Source organism: Protopterus annectens, chromosome 4.part1, assembly GCF_019279795.1.
Source record: "Protopterus annectens isolate FY-2018-M chromosome 4.part1, PAN1.0, whole genome shotgun sequence".
NCBI classification, from domain to species: domain Eukaryota; kingdom Metazoa; phylum Chordata; order Ceratodontiformes; family Protopteridae; genus Protopterus; species Protopterus annectens.
Genome location: NC_056734.1, coordinates 587209572 through 587232371, shown reverse-complemented (window position 1 = coordinate 587232371; position 22800 = coordinate 587209572). Strand labels below are relative to the sequence as shown.

General features: G+C 37.4%; 1 protein-coding gene across 1 annotated transcript in view; it reads left to right on the top strand.

Moving 5' to 3' along the window:
- The first annotated feature begins 1226 nt into the window (after positions 1-1226).
- OSTN (osteocrin) overlaps positions 1227-22800 on the top strand; it is a 59814-nt gene continuing 38240 nt past the window's right edge. Inside the window, exon 1 of the mRNA XM_044070919.1 lies at positions 1227-1320. The gene's annotated coding sequence lies outside the window, so the exon portion shown is untranslated. The remainder of the gene's footprint in view (positions 1321-22800) is intronic.

Genomic DNA, 22800 nt, shown 5'->3' with positions numbered 1-22800 from the left:
TTTGTACTCCTTGTTTCCTAGAGTTTTTGTGGTGCTGTCAGCTTACATCAGTCTCATGTCAGGGGATAGATTTAGCACTGCCATTGTATGCTGCTGTATGTGCTCTGATGTGAGTCTCAGTGTCTTTGGCACTGGTAGTATTATGGAAAGGATTTATCCTTAGCTGAGGTATAGGGCTGAGGGTGTTGACAAGGGCAAGGTTATGCATAGGACACATTAGTAAGGTTTGTTCTCGTTACCCCTGGTATTAAACCCCACCCTATACCTTTCCTAAGGAAAAAACATTTTCATAACGCTACCAGTAGTCAAATAAAGTGGTCTGAGATTAGTGGTTGGGTCCGGCTAACTGATCAACAAAGGAAAACAAGTATTTTCATTATGCATTTAGTTGCTGTTTTGATCTCTTGATTTTTTTTTCTGTAAGTGTACTTTCAAAGTTTTGACGCTGATTACATTCAGTTTAATGCTTATGCATTTAAATAGTTCAACCAATACTGAGGTATACAAATGGTTATGTTTCTAGTCTTTTCAATATAATTTTAATTACTTTTCAGGGAAATGTACTTTCAATTAACAATTTTCAATGGTTAGCAGTTGAAATGTGGATTTCAATGAATAATATAAAATCCATTTGATATATATAAAACAGAAAGACAAACTGACTGAACAGATGGAGAGATTGACAGATGTACTGCTTCAGACTTAAATACATTCGTATATGGATACGTGCATAAAACAAAGTGCACATACACGTGCATTCACAGTTTTAAAATCATAGACTATTCACAGCCTATTGGCATACTGCAGGACTACACAGGTTTAATTATTGTTATTAATGTAATCCTTTTCTAAGTGCTGGTGTTCCTTTAGAATATATTCCTTTATAATATGTTTTTATCAGCGCATTTCATGTCATTATGACTCAACATTGAATTCATTTTCTGGGACATTAAGTTCTCCAAGGTGATTAGTAGTAATCTACTATGCAGAAAGATGACAGCAGACCTGCTCACTGCAGCTTGTTTAAAAAAGAAGGTTGCAATTAATTTAAACTGAATAACCCTGACCAAAGTCATGCGTACTTGGAAATATCCAAGGGGCAATGAGAAAATGTGAGTGAAAAGGAGGCAGGATAATGTTCAGGGCAAGAGAATCACTGAGGGATGTTTGGATGTGACGTAAAAGGATACAGAAGCAGTGACTGGTGCTCAGCTGTTTGGCTCAGACTATAAAAGTCTAAGCATCAAAAAGCAGAAAGTGAGGGCAGAACTTGAAAACTAGATTTCATTTCAGCTTTAAGAATTGCATCAGGATTTTGAGGTAAGTTATATGAACATACATCACGATTGTAAGCTTAGTAGATATGTTGTCAAGAACTTTTAACAGAATGATGAGACTAAATTACGAGATAAAGTTTTAACAACAGTGAGAGCATTCCTTATAGGAAACACTAGTAGCATGCTTTTTTTTATTTTATTTAGTATTTCTTTTCATGATTTTAGAGCATCTTAATTTGTAAAATTTATACTTCAGGATTTTTTTTTTATTATTTTCAAGATGACTTTTTAAGCAGTCTTAATTTGTTAATTATTATGCTAACACTATGCTCCTTCAATTTCAGGCATTTCTAAAATTATTTATTCAGTAGGTCAGACTGTGGTTGTAATGATATGCATGTATTGCTTATCCAGCCTTCACTTTTGAAGGACATTTTTATTTTCTCATTCAGATTTTCAGTGCATGATCACATTCTTTATACAAGTCCGATGAAAATATATTGCATATTAGTGTATAAAAGAAATGTTATAATATTTCAGGATGGTAAAGCAAAGGCAAGTTGTGCAAACAGCACCAATGACTAACTCTTTCCAGAACTTAAAAATGACATACCCTCTTAACAGAAATCGGACAATATAAAACCAAACTAGGTGGGAGGCTGTGCCCCCCATGCACCCCTAACTATATATACTAACTCCAGGACTGCACTACAGTGGGGAAAAGGGCATATACCTTCAACTTGCCTTACAGTACTCTACATGCTGCCACTACTGATGGGAATGCACAAAACATCCACCATATTACTTTAGATACTTCCCATAAAAATGTAAAGAGACATACCAACATTTAGAAACACTACAACACTAGGTTCTACATGACTATCGGTATTCTGACAGTCAGCACTGTAATACAGTAATTCTTTTTATCACAAGCAAGTTATAGTTGCACGGAAACCCACATCATATCTATAGCTTAACAATCGGTGAAATGTGAGCCAGTCAAATGAGTTTTAGGTGAAGACCCATATATATATATATATATATATATATATATATATATATATATATATATGGGTCCACTATGCAATCCCGAAATACTGAAATCCCGAATTTCAGTATTTCATAATTACATAGCCGAAAACACAACTACAGTACAAAATCCTGAAACCCTATAACCGCGGAATTTAAAATCTGGAACGTATTCTACACAAACAGCACACGCATACACATACACACAACTTCCCCCCACAATCAAATATATAATACTACACTACAGATAAGCAGGGGAGCAAGCCCCCCTGCACCCCCAAATTTTACAGTCCCTCACACACATCACAGAAACAACACACACTTACACACACTAAAGCCCCTAACCAACATACTTACACATACATACTTACCTAAACTTCCACCCATCCATTCATACACCACACCAGCAGAAGTGCTAATTCATCATCTCTGAGCTTTGGGATTTTGAATTTCGCACTTCTGTGGGTTTCGGAATTTTGTGTTTTCGGCTATATAATTTCGAAATACTGAAATTTGAGATTTCAGTATTTTGGGATTACATAGTGGACCTATATATATATATATATATATATATATATATATATATATATATATATATATATATATATATATATACACACACACACACACACACACACACACACACACATATATGGTTTCTTTCTTACCAATTATCTTTCAGTTTAACATTACATAGATTGCTGAAGTCATGCCATCCCTGAAATTTCACTTCTCCTAATACTCCTATTACTGAACATTATTCTGAATGTATTGCGATCAAAGATCCCACAGCCATATCTTTTATCTCCTTTCTTTTATCTCCTTTAAACCCAAGTGCTATACAAATTGTTTGCAAGCTAATGCACTTGAACTTGTGTTTTATAAATCAATATATGTAACAGATATTTTGTTCATTTTTGGTTTGCATATAAAAAAAGAACTCTCATCACTGCAGACTGTAAACGTCTTTTTCTCAACTTCTTAACAAAGCCAAAATAATGGAGAAACAAAGACCCAAAATTAGGGGCGGTTTCTAAATATTACTCTAATTCACTTAAAAAGTGAGTAGAATAACACATGATGAAAAAATAGGAAATATGAAACTGTAATGACTGACACTGTAATTTACCAGAAAATCAAACATTTTGTGAAGGTAGGGCAAAATGTGACACGAAATTAGGAATATTCTTTAAAATCACAGCTGACTGGTATAAGTGAAAATTATGTTAGTCACTGACTTTTTTAAAAAGCAAACCGTATTTCAGTGAAGTGTGATAGAAAATAATATATAAACACTATATGCCTTTTCTGTAAAGTTATGTCATGCTAAGGATTACTCATTGACACAATTATCTCAAAAACAAAAAATTCATCTACAAAAAACATAAAAAAACCACTTGTAGACTTCAGTGATCGACTGCACGTATTTATTTCATAAGTGCTTTCATTCACCACAATGTCCATGAACTTCATCAAATCTGTTGATGTTCATGGACATTGTAGTGAATGAAAGTGCTTATCAAATAAACATGTACTGTCGATTACTGGAGTCTACAAGTGTTTATTTTTTGGCACACTGTTATGAAATTGTTATGACTCTAGTAAGATTACACTTTTCTAGCAAATGGTCACCATCAAGACATTTTAGTTGCTAAAATTACAACAGTGGAGCTATAGAGTCAAATAAGGAACAGGTGTTTTCTATAACACTGTCTATGGGTAGTGGATAGTAGTTGATACTGATAGCTTTTCAGTCTGAATTGGAAGGAGGAATCTTTATTCACCATACCTAATTTAAAAAGCTAATTGTGATTTCTATATAAAACAAAACAAAACAAAAAGCATTCAACTATCACTAAAATATACATTAGGTGGCCACATACTTCTTTTCCCTGGATAAGTGAGAGAATTAATTAATCACATTTTAGGGTCCATCCAGTGGTACAAGAGCTGGGTCTCTGTCAATGATGTGGGATATACAAGTTTGGGAATGGACCAAGTCATCAAAGATATGGATCTTTTGGGTATAACTTTAGGTCAAAAGGAAACAGTCCTTCCCACTGGCAGATATAGATACTGTCATAACTGCAGTGTCTTCAGTAGAGGCACCAACTACCATTATCAGTGACATGTTTGAAGTGACAAATCTTCTACAGGTCTATCCCCGTACAGTTCTCAGGAATAAGAAATACAAGAGAAAATATAAAGGGAGCTAGTTATTCAAGAATATCCAGGCCCAAGATCAGCTTCTCAAAACATTGAAAAACAACCAGGTTCCTGAGAGGGTTATGAAGTTCTGGATATGTAATGGTTCCTAAGGACAGTCAATAAGAACTGCATTTTTGTGCCTGATCAAGTCATTTAACCAGGCAGAGATTGCCGGAAAGAGGCAACTGTATCTTAAGGGCTTTCTTACCTAACAAATAAATAAAACAGGTTTAACTACCAAGTGGGTAAAGCCTGCCTATAGGGGCCAAACAGGCAGCTGATCTTAAAATATGCAAAAAAAAGAATGGAGTTGTAGGAACCAGATTCCTTCATCTTCAACACAAGAAATACATACATCACATAAGTATTCCTTACTTTTTTAATGTGGTGATGCTTAATTGTTTATCATATCTTGTATTAGTATATATCAATAATACCATAAGGAAATTATGTTTTACAGATGATGAGGATGTCTTTCTTCTATATTTAGTCGCACTTTGACTTATCAAGTCTAATAAGAAGATTCGAAAACTACACGCTATTCTGACAATAGGGACTGTGAGTCACAGATTTAATATGTGTGCATATTACAGTAATAAGGATGACTAAGTGTATACGCAAGTACTTGAGCATTTTTGTACTATCATCTGATAAAAAGTAGCAGCTGATCCAAGAGTAAGTACACTCAGACCTTTCCAAGTATTGCATTTCCATTGACATATCCTCTACCTTTATAATGAAGTATAGAATTAGTTGGTTTCTTATGTTCAGACTGAGTTCCCACTTGGTTCAGACAGTTTGATTAATGCCTCCATAATATGAATATGGCATGTTTTCACCAACTGTGCTGTTTTAATTGCAACTGATTTGAAACATAATTGAATTTGTCTGCTATGACATTTCTATAGCCTATGTTATGTACTATTTACACATGTAATAAGGTGCAAGAATTTCCCTCTTATAAACGTTAACTTTTGGTAAACTTTTTTTTTTTTTCCAAATTACTAGATGGAAAATTTGGAAAAGATTCTGAACACTACAAAACTAATACATAGAATAAAACTTTCATGGTAGAATACATGAAAAATCATGTACTTTCTCTCTGCATAGCTTTGCTAAAAGTAATCGAACCACCATTAGTTGTTTCCGGATGAAGAAACTGAATTACACACATTAAATGATTTGAACTAGTGGCAGCTGTCCAACACAAAGGATACCTTGTTATACTCTCCAGCACATCTGAGAGTACTTGAACTGTGTCACTATATTATGTAGTACATATCCAGGTAATTCATGAAGCAAGCTGAATACACAACTCATACTTATATGCTTTGAAGTCTGCACAGTGGGATATGCAGCATATGCAGTGCGTGTGTGTTTCTGTGTGTGTGCGTGTGTTTCTGAGTGGATGTTCATGTGTATTTCTGTGTGTGCGCATGTGTTTCTGAGTTGGTGTGCATGTGCATTTGTGTGTGCATGTGTGTGTGTGTGTGTGTGTGTGTGTGTGTGTGTGTGTGTGTGTGTGTGTGTGTGTGTGTGTGTGTGTGTGTGTGTGTAGGTGTATGGATGTATGTGCGTGTTTCTGAGTGCACGTGTGTGTGTTTGTGTGTGTGTGTGTGTGTGTGTGTGTGTGTGTGTGTGTGTGTGTGTGTGTGTGTGTGTGTGTGTAGGTGTATGCATGTGTGTATGTGTGTCTGCCTGTGTCTGTTTCTGCATGTACATCACAAACAGTTGTTTTGTGTGTAATACAGTGTCATAATGCACAAGATCAGGTTGAGTGACAACTTCCAGCAGAGATTCACAAGTGCAAGACAGTGCCTAAAGAAAGAACCCCATTCTTGCTCTCCTATATGACTTCCAAAACATATGCTCATTGAGAAGTATACCATTGCTGAATATTTCAACTAATATCAACTCACACCATAATTTGATAGCATACAGTTAGCTGTTGTACAACAGTTCTGCCTTGGCAGAGAATCAATCCAGGATTGCTTCCAACATAGTGCACAATGCCTTTTTTTACTTGTTATGCTATATAGTTTTTTATCTGTATAATTAAGTACAAAATATGGTTTTATGATAACAGGACTGATGTGGTTTATGATTTAGAAGTGGTCATAGTGTTATTTGCACCTTGCTTTAAATCATATTTTACTTAGCATAAGATGGTTATCTATTGTAATAATATGAATAAAACATTTGAAAACTAATGACAATGGAAAAGATAAAACTTTATTTCTCCTCTCCCAGCTCTTCAGTAAGGCCTTTAAAAGAATATTAAAGTGGTAAAATATGCATAGTGATACTTAAACACAAATAAAAATAAAATAAGTTGCCCAATTATTAAATAATATTAAGTGTTTATAAAAAATGCACTAGTAATTAAATTCAATATTTAGACTGTGTAGTCCCAGGATCTTATATGTTAAATTTTACACAGATTTTTTTTTATGTATAAGTAGTTCCTTTAAAACTTTAAATGTACTGTAACTTTGACAGTTTTTTTTTTGTAGTTGGCAGTAAACTAAATATTAAAACAATAGCTGCCCAAGATACCTGCATATGTAATCAATGTTGCCCTGTATTCTAACCCTCGTTGCTCTATTCTCCAAAGATAGCCTTTCCTCCCAATGATAGCATTTGAACTTCCAAGTTCCATTCATATATGTCTTTTATAGTTTCATAGGTAAGTACTAGGCTAGCTGCCCTTGCAGGCCATTTTAAGCCTAGTCAATTCGCCTTTAATGCTTGAATTATCCTAGTCATAGGTTTGTAGATTAGTACTAGGCTAACTGCCCTTGTGGGCCATTTTAAGCCTAGACAGTTACCTCATGTGAGAATCAAACCCTGCACCTTGTGTCTGTAAGTTAAGCACCTTAGCTGTTATGCCAATCTCTCATCATTTAGTGTTAGACTGGCATTACCTATCCCATGGTCAATAATTATATATGACCTCTAGCGAGAATAACTGGGATCATACGATAGGTAATTTGATGTGACCCATACATGGGATAAAGCATTTAGGAGCTGCCACTGTCCAATAGTAGTCTGGATCTGGTCCTGGGATAAATTTTCTGTTTCCCATCTATAAATTAAGGTTGTGCTTGAATAAGGACAGAGATGAGCTTTGTTTTATGTGGACAGTGAGTCTTTGACAGAGCACTGCTATCATCTATGAGATATACGTGTTCCTCCAAACTTTTCTGTTGATGTAGCAGAAGAGGTTTTGATCCCCATATTGAGTATTTCTGAAACCATTTGACTTGGTGAAGTGCAGTAAACCCATCTGTATTGGGTCAGAGGATGCCTTGTAAGCAGACACAGATCCCCTCTTAGCAGTCTGTAGGATACCGAGTATAGCGACAGGGCTTTCAGATTAGTCTCACGCCTCCTTCTTACCCTGATCCTCCCTCCTGTTTTTTTTTTTCTAATACTTATTCACCTCACTTTGCACTCATCTCTTTCTACTCCTTCATCAGACTTCCTCTCATTACTGTTCACCAATCTTCATCTCCTCACATTATTTCTCATCCTGTTCTGGTCCCATTGTGTTTTCTAGACTGCAACAGGTCAGAATTCACTTCCTGACTTGTGTTAGAGCAAAACAGTTGGCTTACTTTTGATCTTTCTGTGCTGTCCACTGAAGTCTCTACCTTCTGCAGTATAATGTAACCACAGATTTGGTTATCTAGAAGTTTAGAGGTGTAGATGGCGTGCCCAACAAAAGTAGGGGGTACAAAGAGGCTGTTACTTGAATATGTTCAGTTGCATTGAAAGTAAAAGCCAGAGTTTTGTTGCTGGGCCAAACTGTTGTAATCCAAGGAAATCACATGGTGGTTTCTTATAGCAGAACAGTATACGATGCAGTATACATCACTGGACATCTAACTCCAGCTGTGTTTCTGTCATATGATATTGAAGATGGAAGAATGCAAGTAAAGATAACTCAGTCCCCCTAATCTGGCCTATACTTCCTCTCTGCTGTCAGCCATTTTTGTTAACTTTTTCTGTGATGTCATAAATATAATAACCCATGAATTAAATATTTTGCTACTGTGTGGTTTCTTATACCATTGCTTTTGTATTTAATACTGTCAGTTGCATTTTGCTTCAGTAAGTTGTAATTAATGTAGCTAAACATTTTCTACTGCAATATATACTTTAATTGGGCTTTCTCCAACTATGTTCCATGGTAAAATAAAATAATCAAATTTAAAAAAGTAAACAAATACATTATTGAATGAATGTATCAATTAGCTTAATATTTTTTAGGGGGAATGGCCCACAAATTTCTGGGCAATCACTTTGTGAAAAAGTGACAAATATTTTTCCTTTGTTGACCACATTAGGCCCACTAGGGTAGTGACTTCTTTTCAGGAAAGCCCAGAGGTAGTACTAACACTACTAGGGGAAATTTGGCCATGGTATTAGGAAACGTCCCCTATTCTTTTCAATAATTTTCATAGGATCCTTTACATCCACCTGAACAACTGCCAATTCAAGCAGATAGGACCTCTGTTTGTCATGTCATCTTAAGAATGACATACTCAGAACTGCAGCATGGGGGGTGTTGTACTGCAGTGTCAGCAATCCATCTGACTGGTGTGGGAATAAAACCCACAACCTTTAACATAAGCAAGTGTGCTACCTGTTGTACCACTGACACTGTACATATATCTATATATATATATATATATATATATATATATATATATATATATATATAGGGGTATACCAGAAAATACTGAAAACACTCATAGTTGACTGCAAAAACATCAACCTTGTATGTTCAAAAATATGGAAGTTGACACCACACTAGACATGTGCTGAGAAACAGCTTTGGTGCATGCCGTGTCATACATTGAATAAAACAAAGCAAAACATTGTTTTCCCCACACCCCCTGCTAATTATATATATACTAACTCCAAGATTTCACAATCTCTGGGGAAAAGGAATATTCCCCTACCCAGGGATTTTCAGTCTCACACACCTGCCTAGTTGAACATCTGCAGTTGACTAGACAGCTGTCAGCCTTACTCACACTCAATATTTTATGGTACACCCATACACACACACACACATGTATATATATATATATATATATATATATATATATATATATATATATATATATGCCTCCAGGGATTAGTAGTTCTGTGTAATGTATAGTATGCCTCCAGGTCAGATTACTACTTCTGTGTAATATATAGTATGCATCCAGGCCCGATTATTACTACTGTGTAATGCAGAGTATGCCTCCAGGCCCAATTAGTATTTCTCTGTAATGCATGGTATGCTTCTAGGTCTGATTACTACTTCTGTGTAATGTATAGTATGCCTCCAGGCCTGGATATTACTACTGTGTAATGCCTGATTACTACTTCTGTGCGGGCCATTACTACTGTGTAATGAAGCGTATGCCTCCAGTCCTCTGCATGGCAAATTCTCTCTCTCTCTCTCTCTCTCTCTCTCCTTCAGCAAGACACGTTTTATTAACTGTAAGACCATCCACATCATTGTAAACCAAGGAAAAACATAAAGAGTTTTTGAATGGAGACACGTCCTATACATACCTCACCACCAACATTAAATATACCAAATCTGAGATAGCACAACAGTGGAAAAAAAAAAAATTTCTTCTCCACACTGCTCAAAGACTGCATATGTAACTACACCTGAAGCATTCACTTAGTGATCAATGAAACAGGAATTTGATTGATCAAAAGAGTTGCAAATTCCAGTTTTGATGATTTAACAGCATGACCAAATGAACTTCTCCCCACTCCACACACACAGACACATATATAAATGAACACACACACACGCACACACACACACACACACACACACACACACACACACACACACACACACACACACACACACACACGCTTACACATATATAAATATACAGGGAGAGAAAGGAGAGAGTGTGTGTGTGTGTGTGTGTGTGTGTGTGTGTGTGTGTGTGTGTGTGTGTGTGTGTGTGTGTGTGTGTGTGTGTGTGTGTGCGTGAGTGCGTGCGTGTGTGTGTGTGTGTGTGTGTGTGTGTGTGTGTGTGTGTGTGTGTGTGTAAAACATATGAGTATAACAGCAGGTGATCAAAGGCCTGTTATGCCAATCTTTGTGTCAGCTATCTTGTGCAACTGTCCCTCAACTGTGTTTGTCTCATACTTTACCTGCTCTCTTTCAAGGAGCTGTTAACCCCCCATGGTTTCCAGTACACCTCTAGTTCATGTAATGCATGTTCTGCCACCCCCTTTCTTAAGAAATATTTTCTCACATCTTTCTTGAAGGTGGAGCTCAGGGAAGAGTTAAGATAGGCACTGGGTGGCATTGAAGAGTTACCAAATAACTGGATAACTACAGCAGAGCTAGTAAGGCAGACTGCTAGAAAAGTGCTTGGGATGACATCTGGACAGAGGAAGGACGACAAGGAGACATGGTGGTGGAATGAGGAAGTACAGGAGAGTGTACAGAGAAAGAGGTTGGCAAAGAAGAAGTGGGATTGTCAGAGAGATGAAGAAAGTAGACAGGAGTATAAGGAGATGAGGTGCATGGCAAAGAGAGAGGTGGTGAAGGCTAAGGATAAGGCATATGAAGAGTTGTATGAAAGGTTGGACACTAAGGAGGGAGAAAAGGATCTGTACTGATTAGCTAGACAGAGGGACCGAGCTAGGAAAGATGTGCAGCAGGTAAAGGTGATAAAGGATAATGAGGGAAACATACTCACAAGCGAGGAGAGTGTTTTGAGCAGATGGAAAGAGTACTTTGAGGGGTTGATGAATGAAGAGAATGAGAGGGAGAGAAGGTTGGATGATGTTGGGATAGTGAATCATGAAGTGCAATGGATTAGCAAGGAGGAAGTAAGGATAGCTATGAAGAGGATGAAGAATGGAAAGGCTGTTGGTCCAGATGACATACCTGTGGAAGCATGGAGGTGTTTAGGTGAAATGGCAGTGGAGTTTCTAACCAGATTGTTTAATGAAATCTTGGAAAGTGAAAGTATGCCTGAGGAATGGAGAAAAAGTGTTTTGATACCGATTTTTAAGAATAAGGGTGATGTGCAGAGCTGTAGTAACTACAGAGGGATTAAACTGATCAGTCACAGCATGAAGTTATGGGAAAGAGTAGTGGAAGCTAGGTTAAGAAGGGATGTGATGATTAGTGATCAGCAGTATGGTTTCATGATGGTAAAGAGCACTACAGATGAGATGTTTGCTCTGAAAATGTTGCTGGAGAAGTACAGAGAAGGTCAGAAGGAGTTGCATTGTGTTTTTGTGGATTTAGAGAAAGCATATGACAGGGTGCCTAGAGAGGAGTTGTGGTATTGTATGAGGAAGTCGGGAGTGTCAGAGAAGTATGTAAGAGTGGTACAGCTTATGTATTAGGGTAGTGTGACAGTGGTGAGGTCTGCGGTGGGAGTGACGGATGCATTTAAGGTGGAGGTGGGATTACATCAAGGATCAGCTCTGAGCCCTTTCTTATTTGCAATGGTGATGGACAGGTTGACAGACGAGATCAGACAGGAGTCCCCATGGACTATGATGTTTGCAGATGACATTGTGATCTGTAGTGAGAGTAGGGAACAGGTGGAGGAGACCTGGAGAGATGGAGATATGCTCTAGAGTGAAGAGGAATGCAGGTCAGCAGGACTAAGACAGAGTATATGTGTATGAATGAGAGGGAGGATAGAGGAATGGTGAGGATGCAAGGAGTAGAGGTGGCAAAGGTGGATGAGTTTAAATACTTGGGATCAATAGTTCAGAGTAATGGTGAGTGTGGAAGAGAGGTGAAGAAGAGAGTACAGGCAGGATGGATTGGGTGGAGAAGAGTGTAGGGAGTGATTTGTGACAGACGAGTACCAGTAAGAGTAAAAGGGAAGGTCTACAAGAGGGTAGTGAGACCAGCTATGTTATATGGGTTGGAGACAGTGGCATTGACAAAAAGGCAGGAGTTAGAGCTGGATGTGGCAGAGTTAAAGATGTTAAGATTTGTACTAAGTGTAATGAGGGTGGACAGGATTAGGAATAAGTATATTAGAGGGTCAGCCCAGGTTGGAAGGTTTGGAGACAAAGCCAGAGAGGCAAGATTACGTTGGTTTGGACATGTGGTGAGGAGAGATGCTGAGTATATTGGGAAAAAGATGCTAAGGATGAAGCTGCCAGGTAAGAGGAAATGAAGAAGGCCTAAGATAAGGTTTATGGATGTGGTGAGAGAGGACATGCAGGTGGTTGGTGTGACAGAGCAAGATGCAGAGGACAGGAAGAAATGGAAACAGATGATCCGCTGTGGTGACCCATAACAGGAACAGCCAAAAGAAGATGATGATCTTTCTTGAATCATCCCCCTTCTAGAAGCTGCAGATGTTTTCTTCACCCTATCAATTGTATTCAGTTCCACCCCACACATAATCTCTAACAAATGAAAACTTCTAAATTACAAATTGCTTTTTTCTTCTGTCTTCTGAGGGGAGAGGGGGTATTAGTGTATTTGTGTCTTAGCTGTTCTATTTCTCCTGCTCTTTCTGACATTTGATAACTCTACATTGTAGGCCTGATATCAGCCCTATTTTATTTTTACTGTATGGTCTCTAGTACTATACTCTGTTCTCCAAATATGGCCTTACCAGTGTACTGCCAAATGCAAGGAAGACTTTGGAAACTTACTCCCTGCATTATGCATACAAGCATCTTATTTTCTCTCACCATTGCCTCTTTGCATTACACAGCAGCATTGTTCAGCTTAAAACTGATTGTGATACCAAAATTATTTTCAATGACAACATTATTTTTTCCTTTATTCCATTTATAGTCACCACACCATGCTCATATGGAGCATGTGGGTTTTCCCAATCAAACTATATAAGACTGCACTTTTTTAGCAATAATTCTAACTATCTGTGCAACCTGTAACCCACTGCAGGTCTCTCCATTGACTACATGGTCCATCTGTGATCACTACATGAATATTTGCATCAGCAACTGCCAAGTTAATTTTGGCTTACAAAACATGGAAATATTTGACACATATAAGAAAAAACTTTTGATACAGCAGCAAAACCTGTAGAATGACACTTCTTAATCACTTTTTGCTAAAATTTCCCTTGCATCTTCCACCTTGGGATTTCAGAAAGACATCTAGGTTGTGGACCACATCACCATTTTGTGAATATTCCATTGTGTTTTCATTTTTTTTTTACCTCCTTTAAAGTATACTGCCAAACACCTTGCTGAAGTACAGATACACCTCAACCCCTTCATTCCTACTCTCCACATCTACGTCTATAATAGAGAGTAGTTATATTCTATGATGTTAGCAGTTACATATACATTTTAGTATTCCTCCATTGATAAAATATTGTAATCTGCAGTTCTGTCACTTCTAAATTTTTGTTATGTTCAATAACTTCCTTGTGACAAAGGTTATGGGCTAATACGTTACCAATTACAAGGCGTGCGTTTGTAAAAGAATGAAGTGGCACTATCTAGTTCAGGTGGTAAAGCAATTCCATATGTTCTAACCAGGACAGGTAGAAACAGCATAAACATTTGGACTGAAAGTCAGTAAAAGAAAAGCTGAGTGTCTCACGTGGCTGAAGATCTCATAATAAATCATAATGTCCTGAGAACGAAGCTGGAACAGCCATCCCACTTTTGGCAATAATATTGCAATATTTAATGGGATAATAGGATTTTTTCCGTTCTATTTACATTTCAGTGTTTTTTCCCTGCAGTTTAGAATGTACAAAGCTCCTTACCCAAAAGACAATTACAAGGGTACTTAACAGCAGTGCAGTGGTTAAAGGTCAGCACGTGGGCAATGAGCTGTAAAGAAACTGATGTTACATTTAGGAAGTGCACAGGAGTGAACTAGGTTTTCATTGCAGCTTAATGCATATAGTATTTGTCAAGAATAAGGATGTAAAGCAAGGCTGTGGAGCAAACAGCAGAAATCATGAGAGAGAGAGAGGGCCGCGGAGAGAGAGTGTGCACATGTGAAATTACAGGGAGCTGATGAGTGAATAATAAAATATTTTATAAAGTTATAGTATATTTATGGTTTTGAAGTGTTATTATATAGCAATAAATAAGTTTTAGGATTTTGTGTTAACATACTGATATGTACATACTTTATAAAGTCTTTGCATTTATTACACACTCAGTAATAACCAAGCTAGCTGATGGCATGCTGGTGCAGAGACAAGGCATCAGTTTGTGATTGCAGCAACCGTGGACTGAAAACATACTGGGACATCTGATGATGGTCAGCCAGGAGAAAGGCTTGGCAATCTGCTGCCTTATCTCTACAATGAAAACTTTGTGAATGGTCTGAATAATTGGCCATAGGGTATCCATGATCTGGAAATGACTAGAGTACTAGACACATGCACACACCCAAACACACACGCACACACACACACACACACACACATCCAAATAGGTCCTAAAACATTTTATGCTGAATACTGTTAGAACATAATTTCCTCTTATCTGGAAGCACCCTTCATTAGAACCTATTAACAAGCCCTCCTAATGACAAGAAACAGAGAGTTAATAATGCAAAATGAAAACAGAAAAAGTAAATAGTTATGGGGAAAAAGCAAAAAATTAAATTAACGTGCTAAGTGTGCACATACATAGTTAGAACCGCACAACACACACACACGCACACACACACACACACACACACACACACACACACACACACACACACACACACACACACACACACACAAACAAATTATATACTACTGGAATGTGTAAATGTACAGTGGTTGTCATTGCTGACTCACAACACTTTGTGTTCCAGACCAGTTCACAGTTCGGGTGCCTCATGTGCTGAATCTCTATATTTTCTTTGTGTCTCCATGGTTTTTAGTGGGAGCTTCGGTTTTTTACCACATCCCAAATATATATACCTATTGAACAGATTGCCTATAAGGGTGTGTGCCATGTTTGAGGGAGTGTGGGCATCTCATCATTAGGTAGTATCTTGTCCGAGATTAGATTCCCTGCATTGTGCCGAGTGAGCATAGGGAGCGGCTGCAGGTCCCCTATGACCTGAGCTGAAATATTTTTTTAGTCAGAAATTAATGACTACCTTAGTGGTGTATGCAGGGGTATGGTGCATGATAAAAGAAATATTTTATTCTTTAGGCTTAAGGAACAAATTTTGTGAAAGCTGCGAGGACATCAATTATGAGTCTACTTTCCTAAACCTACAGTATAAGATATTTTATTTAGCTCAGAGGTAGACCTCAAATATTCCATTTATCAGATTTCTCCCTTTTCTGTGATTTATGTTTGGATTATTGTTTTCTTGTTCATTTCAGTGTAATGTGGTAACTGCACACTTTTCTCTTGAGAAGGGCTTTATAAAAGTTAAGGTTTTTAGCAACAAATTGCCTTTTAGATATTTTTCTCCGCTAGTTATGAGGTGAACTAAACTTTTTTATGTTTCTAGTAGTGTAGTTACAATGCTTTAGTAGTGCCATGTGGTTTATTTTGTTTTGTTTCGGACTTGTACCTAGGTAAATGTTTTAGTTAGTTCAACTTAATTTAGTGTAATTTTTCAGTTTGGTCTGATTTGCAAGTAATGTTTTCTGTGGTTGCTTGCAGTTTTATTTTTGAATATGTTCTACTTTTTCATTAAAATAATGTTAGATTTTTGTCTTTGGGGTAGATTCAGAAGGTTGCCATTTGCAGTAAGCCCATTTTAATGCTTCCAGCAACTGTTTCTAGTTCAGTGACAGCTTTACCACAGTGCTTTAGCATAAAACAGTGGAACACTGCAGGGGCTGTCTCTGTGGCCACTGCAAATGTTAAGGAGGCATAGCAGGGAGCATGCTGTGCTAAACAGGCACATGCTCTGCCTGCAGAAATGCCATTCCTTACCAGGGAGCATCCTGTGCTAACCAGGCACATGCTCTGCCTGCAGAAATGCCATTACTTACCAGGGAGCATCCTGTGCTAAACAGGCACATGCTCTCTTTGTAGAAATGCCATTACTTACCAGGGAGCACCCTGTGCTAACCAGTCACATGCTCTGCCTGCAGAAATGCCATTACATACCAGAAAGCATTCTGTGCTAACCAGGCACATGCTCTCCCTGCAGAAATGCCATTACTTACCAGGGGGCACCCTGTGCTAACCAGGCACATGCTCTCCCTGCAGAAATGCCATTACCTACCAGGGAGCTTCCTGTGCTAAACAGGCACATGACCTGCCTACAGAAATCCATTACTTTCAATGGGGGAGATAACATTTGAGCTAAATGCTGGGCACTTACCAGCCAGGCTGTGTGTGCATGTGTGTGTTTGTGTGGCTGCATATGTGAGTGTTAGCGGAGGGATGAGAATTCTCAGTTGAACAAGGGTGTGTGTGTGTGTGTGTGTGTGTGTGTGTGTGTGTGTGTGTGTGTGTGTGTGTGTGTGTGTGTGTGTGTGTGTGTGTGTGTGTGTGTGTGTGTGTGTGCGTGATTGTATGCATGTGTTTATATGTGAAGTCTGGTGGGAAGGGCTGTGTGTGAGCATGAATGTGTGAATTTGTGTGTGGGGGAAAGTCATACCTTTAAAATATAACTAATGAACAAATCCTGCAATACTGGGGGAGGGGCACTAGACCAATGTTCTGAATATATTATCTTAAGTCACTGACAAAAAAAATGAAAGCAAAATGGGGGGAGGGGTTGACTGATGATGTGAGCAGAGTGGCAATAAATGCTTGATCATACAAGCTGAAAGTTTGCAAACAAAAATATCTCTATTCTGGCTTAGATAAACATGCCTATCATACCCTTTTAATAGTATCCATTGTATTATATACCCTGTACTACAATGAACTTTCATGTAATCACAGAAACATGTTCATCTCTGCAGAAAAGTACATATTTTTTATTTATTCAATCTCTTTCTGTGTTGTCAGATACTTATGTACCATCTGCCCACACAGTTTTCATTCCCTGTAAGTGTCATGATTTCAGTTAAATACAGCCTAAATATGCCATATATACTTTACTGTACAAGCAAAACATGGATATAATACCACAACACACCAGACCACATCAAATAATCCATCCAACCCCCCTGCCCAGCTTAGTAATATGTGCTAACCCTACCCTGCTCCAAACACTACACTTTACCTTAAAAATATCTTTTCCATAACACTACAACTAACCAGGCAAATTAGTGGCTAGGGTTATGTAAAGTTTTAGTGTCAAGACTGTAAAACGAAATTGCTTTCCTTTTGTAATATTTAGTATGTTCACTGTTTTGAGTGTTCAGTAGTGTGATTCTTTGCTGTATATTGTCAGATGATTTGTGTTCAATGTTGTGTTATAGTGATTATTGTCACAATGATCATATATGTATATATGTATGTATGTATCTATCTATATACTACACACACATGCACACACACACACACACACACACACACACACACACACACACACACACACACACACACACACACATATAAAATATCAAACCATTGTTCTAGTGCTTAGTAATCGATAAACAAACTTGCAACTAATACTGCCTGTTATGTAGCTGCTTCAGTGTGCAATGAAAGGAGGTGCATGCATTCTGCATTTATGACAAAAATAAAATGAAAGAAACATTACATGGTGAGTGATCTAAACCTCTATCAGAAAGTATTTGGCAATGTTTAGTATATTCATATAAAAATATCAAAATAATATTTACGTGAACATCATGTATCATAACAGTAAGGCAGAAGTAGCTTGTGAATTATCAAAAATACATGTTCATGGCTGTTCATTTAAACCTGGCAGACATAAATGTGTTGCTCCTTATTGCTGAGTAACTCAGAGAAATATGACTCAGAGGTATGAAAAGAAGGAATCACTCTGATAGTACCAATAAATGTAAATACTGACCTAGAAATGTGATAGTCTGTTTATAAAGTGCACTATGCATCTTATTACATCCAATGCCACTGAGATTACATCTACACACTACTAAATATATCACTCATTATCTGTCACAAGTAATGTCACGAATATAAAATAATTTATAAGAATTTTGTGTTGTAAAGTGTGTAGCAGGCAGAATGTAGCAGCTTTACTTGTGGCAAATGTTGCACTCAAGAATTTCGTCCTCAGGACACTTAGAAAATTTGGGGTTACTTTCTTTTTTAAAAGAGCTAAAAATATTCTGCCAAAGTTTTACTTCACCAAAAGTTAAATCTATATTTCAATGTATTTTTTATGGTTTGAACTTTAACCCCCCACACACACACACACACACAATAACCTTGTGGTTAGAAATAGCATGAAGAGAATCCAAAATACTTCATTAATTAAATAACAAACCTCTGCCCAAACATAACACTATTACCTGAGATTTTCAAGGTGGCATCTAACCATTTGCCTACTGTGTGACTGAGCACAATGTGAGAAAGTACCATGTTGATCAGTGTTCTCTGCCAGCTGATAAATATAAATAAATAAATAAATAAATATACATACATTTGCACACAGCTAAATCACCGCTTAAACTATGACATTGTGTTAGTGCTACTTAGATCCAAAATACGATTTGTGATAGCCTTTGTGAAATGACATTTTCAAATGAAATTGCACAACTTCCCTATGCATGCTCGTGGTGAGGTGGCTTGAGTGTCAGTAGTCTGCAGAAAAAAAAGATGACCAGTATTAATGTTGAATACTTTTCTACACAGGAAGTCAATGCCGGTGCAAATTCTTATTGTGCTCTGGCAGTGAGCCACATCTTTAGGGATATTTCTCCCTTCTTTGAGTTGGTGTAACCATAGTGTGGATATATATATATATATATATATATATATATATATATATATATATATATATATATATATATATATATATGTCTGTGGGTGTACAGGGCATCTATCCCATACTGGAAGGTGCAGGGGGCTTGCCCTCCTACAAAACAACAAGAAAAAAGTATTTCCCCATTTCTGGTTTTTGGGCATTTTTTTTTTTCTTTTGAAATGTAAGTTTTCAGGAAGTTGACATGTCATTGCAGAACTGAAATTGCACACAGCAGGTAGACAGAAGGAACTGTAAAATGACAACACCCAAGATCTGAATACCAAAATTCTAAATTATTAAAAGTTCTAGCATGTACAGCAAATAGTTAAAATGCCCAGTGTCTTTTTTAAACATTTTCAACAATGCCCACCTCTCTGCCAAAATGTAACATTTTGAGCATACATTTTCAACATACTTACTATGTATCACAACCATCTGACATCCTGAGCATCAAATTTCTGCAGGTCTGATCAAATACTTCATTTATAAATATGAAAGAAAAATGATATTTACAAATGGCATTCCACAAAGGCATATAACAGCTTGACAGAATAGTCCATAAATTGACTGTCCTGAAAATGTATTTAAATATTCCACATAGTTAAAAGTTGTTATTACCAAAAAAAAATCAGTTTGTTACAATGGACAGCAGAAATATTTGACATTATAATGCACTATAAAACATATAACTGTCATAACATAGACTACTAAAGTGAAGACTCAAACTGAAGAAAATACAGCTGTCCATTTTATTAGTGCTATAAAATGCTTGAGATATGGATGGCACAGATACTGCCACATATCTAGGGACTGTAAGGTACTCGCCTTTCTGTCTCATGCCTCACAATACCCCTGTGCATGTGGTAACATCTGCACCATCACGGCTCATTGTGAGTGTATACTTCACTTTATAGAATGTGCTTTTAGGCTATACAACAGTCTAACCACAAAACTGTATTGTATGCTTCCAAGGCAAAAGGACTATTGTGATAACTGCATTGTACTATTATTACTACTGTCAGTGTAAAAGTAAATGATACTGTGCCTTTAAATAAGCATTTTGAGCTAACAGCATTTACAACTTAATAGAGCCTAGTAATTTTTTTGAGATTATTACATCAAATTATATAAATCTGACAATCTAACTGCAGTGAAATAAATGCCTAGGTATAAATTTGTTAAGTAAGGTCTAGTCGTTTCATGACAGATGTTAGTCATATTGATGGAGTATGCGCACCAGCATGTGTTTCTTTTAATACTTAGCAGTGAATATGTTCAAAAAAATAAAGGAAATCTAATCTTACTGCTCATTCTTTTAACAAAGGCGATAAAAATAATACATACATTGCATGTTTTTATCACATCGCTCTGTCTGTTTTTTTTTGTTTTTTGCAGTCAGTTGTCTGTGATATCTGTCAAACCAACTGGAAACGGGAGGAGCTATCGAAAGAAAAGCATGCAACTAGTATGATAATTAAGAGACCCTAATTTTTGACAGATGGCCCTAATTACCAAATACTTTGTCCTAGATTTCTACATCTGGTCATTGAGAGTTATGGACTGTAAAAACACTGCTGTGCAATGTCATGTTAGAGAAAATGTACACATCATGTTTAGGAATTTTGAAGTGAAAAAAAAAAGGGTATGTGATGTTTTACTGTGGTATATCCAGATATTGAACAGGTGGTAAGTAATTGTTAAATCAATAAAAAACACACACAAATACATATATATATATGTATGGATGTATCACAAAAGCAACTCCAAAGATTTAGTGATTTCCCTTAAGATTTGGGATCATTCATGCAAACATTTGACCTGCTCCCATTTAAAAGTATTACTCTCTTATTTCTGTTGAGTACTGTTCCAAGCGTCCTAAGATTATCTGTTTCAATGATATCTCACTGCAATCTGCCACGGCACTATTGACACCAGTTATTTCTTGACACTGTATCCCTGACATGCATATCATAGACAATGGTTTTTAGTTTACAAATCAGCAATTCAGATTTTTTTTTCACAGAAGGGAATCTGGAATACATCACATCTTTATAGAGCTATTCCCTTCATCAGTCACATTAAGAAAGCTCCTTAAATGCTAAAAAATATTATGAGAACATGTATTACCAGATGAAATACAACCGTCGCACTGACAGTTGCCTAAGTGGTAATAAGTGTTGCATTGTAGTGTACAGTTTTATCATTAAAAAGCAGGACTGTTTTTAAGTACAGGATCACTATGCTTTAACTAAAAAGATTTCCACCTTCTCATTTGTGGATCTGGAGGAAAATAAGAGCAAATCTACAAATATCTCCTCTTCTACTTCAGTCAGAATAAATGCCAAATGTTCAAGCAACTGGCAAGCTGTACAGCAGAAACAGAAAACGAACTATTGCATGTTAGGCAGTTTCTCTTTAATGTTGAGTTCAGGAGAAATAGTTCATATCTACAATCCAAATGGCAGCCACATTAAGTAACAGAATGTTACGGATGTCAGAATAATATTCAACACTGTTTGAATAAGACATGGCCTACCCCTTCAAAAGAATATATAATACATGTGCACAACAGGACTTTACTGATCACGGTGGCATGATATACTTTTAAATGTTATCATTTACAGAGAGTTTGTATGAGGGTAGTGTGACAGCGGTGAGGTCTGCGGTGGGAGTGACGGATGTGTTTAAGGTGGAGTTGGGATTGTATCAAGGATTAGCTCTGAGCCCTTTCTTATTTGCAATGGTGATGAATAGGTGGACAGACAAGATCAGACAGGAGTCCCCGTGGACTATGATGTTTGCAGATGACATTGTGATCTGTAGTGAGAGTAGGGAACAGGTGGAGGAGACCCTGGAGAGATGGAGATATGCTCTAGAGAGAAGAGGAATGAAGGTCAGCAGGACTAAGACAGAATATATGTGTGTGTGAATGAGAGGGAGGATAGAGGAATGGTGAGGATGCAAGGAGTAGAGGTGGTGAAGGTGGATGAGTTTAAATACTTGGGATCAATAGTTCAGAGTAATGGTGAGTGTGGAAGAGAGGTGACGAAGAGAGTACAGGCAGGATGGATTGGGTGGAGAAGAGTGTCAGGGGTGATTTGTGACAGATGAGCACCAGTAAGAGTGAAAGGGAAGGTCTACAAGAGGGTAGTGAGACCAGTTATGTTATATGGGTTGGAGACAGTGGCATTGACAAAAAGGCAGGAGTTAGAGCTGAATGTGGCAGAGTTAAAGCTGTTAAGATTTGCACTGGGTGTGACGAGGATGGACAGGATTAGGAATAAGTATATTAGTGGGTCAGCCCAGGTTGGTAGGTTTGGAGACAAAGCCAGAGAGGCAAGGTTACGTTGGCTTGGACATGTGCTGAGGAGGGATGCTGAGTATATTGGGAAAAAGATGCTAAGGATGAAGCTGCCAGGTAACAGGAAAAGAGGAAGGCCTAAGATAAGGTTTATGGATGTGGTGAGA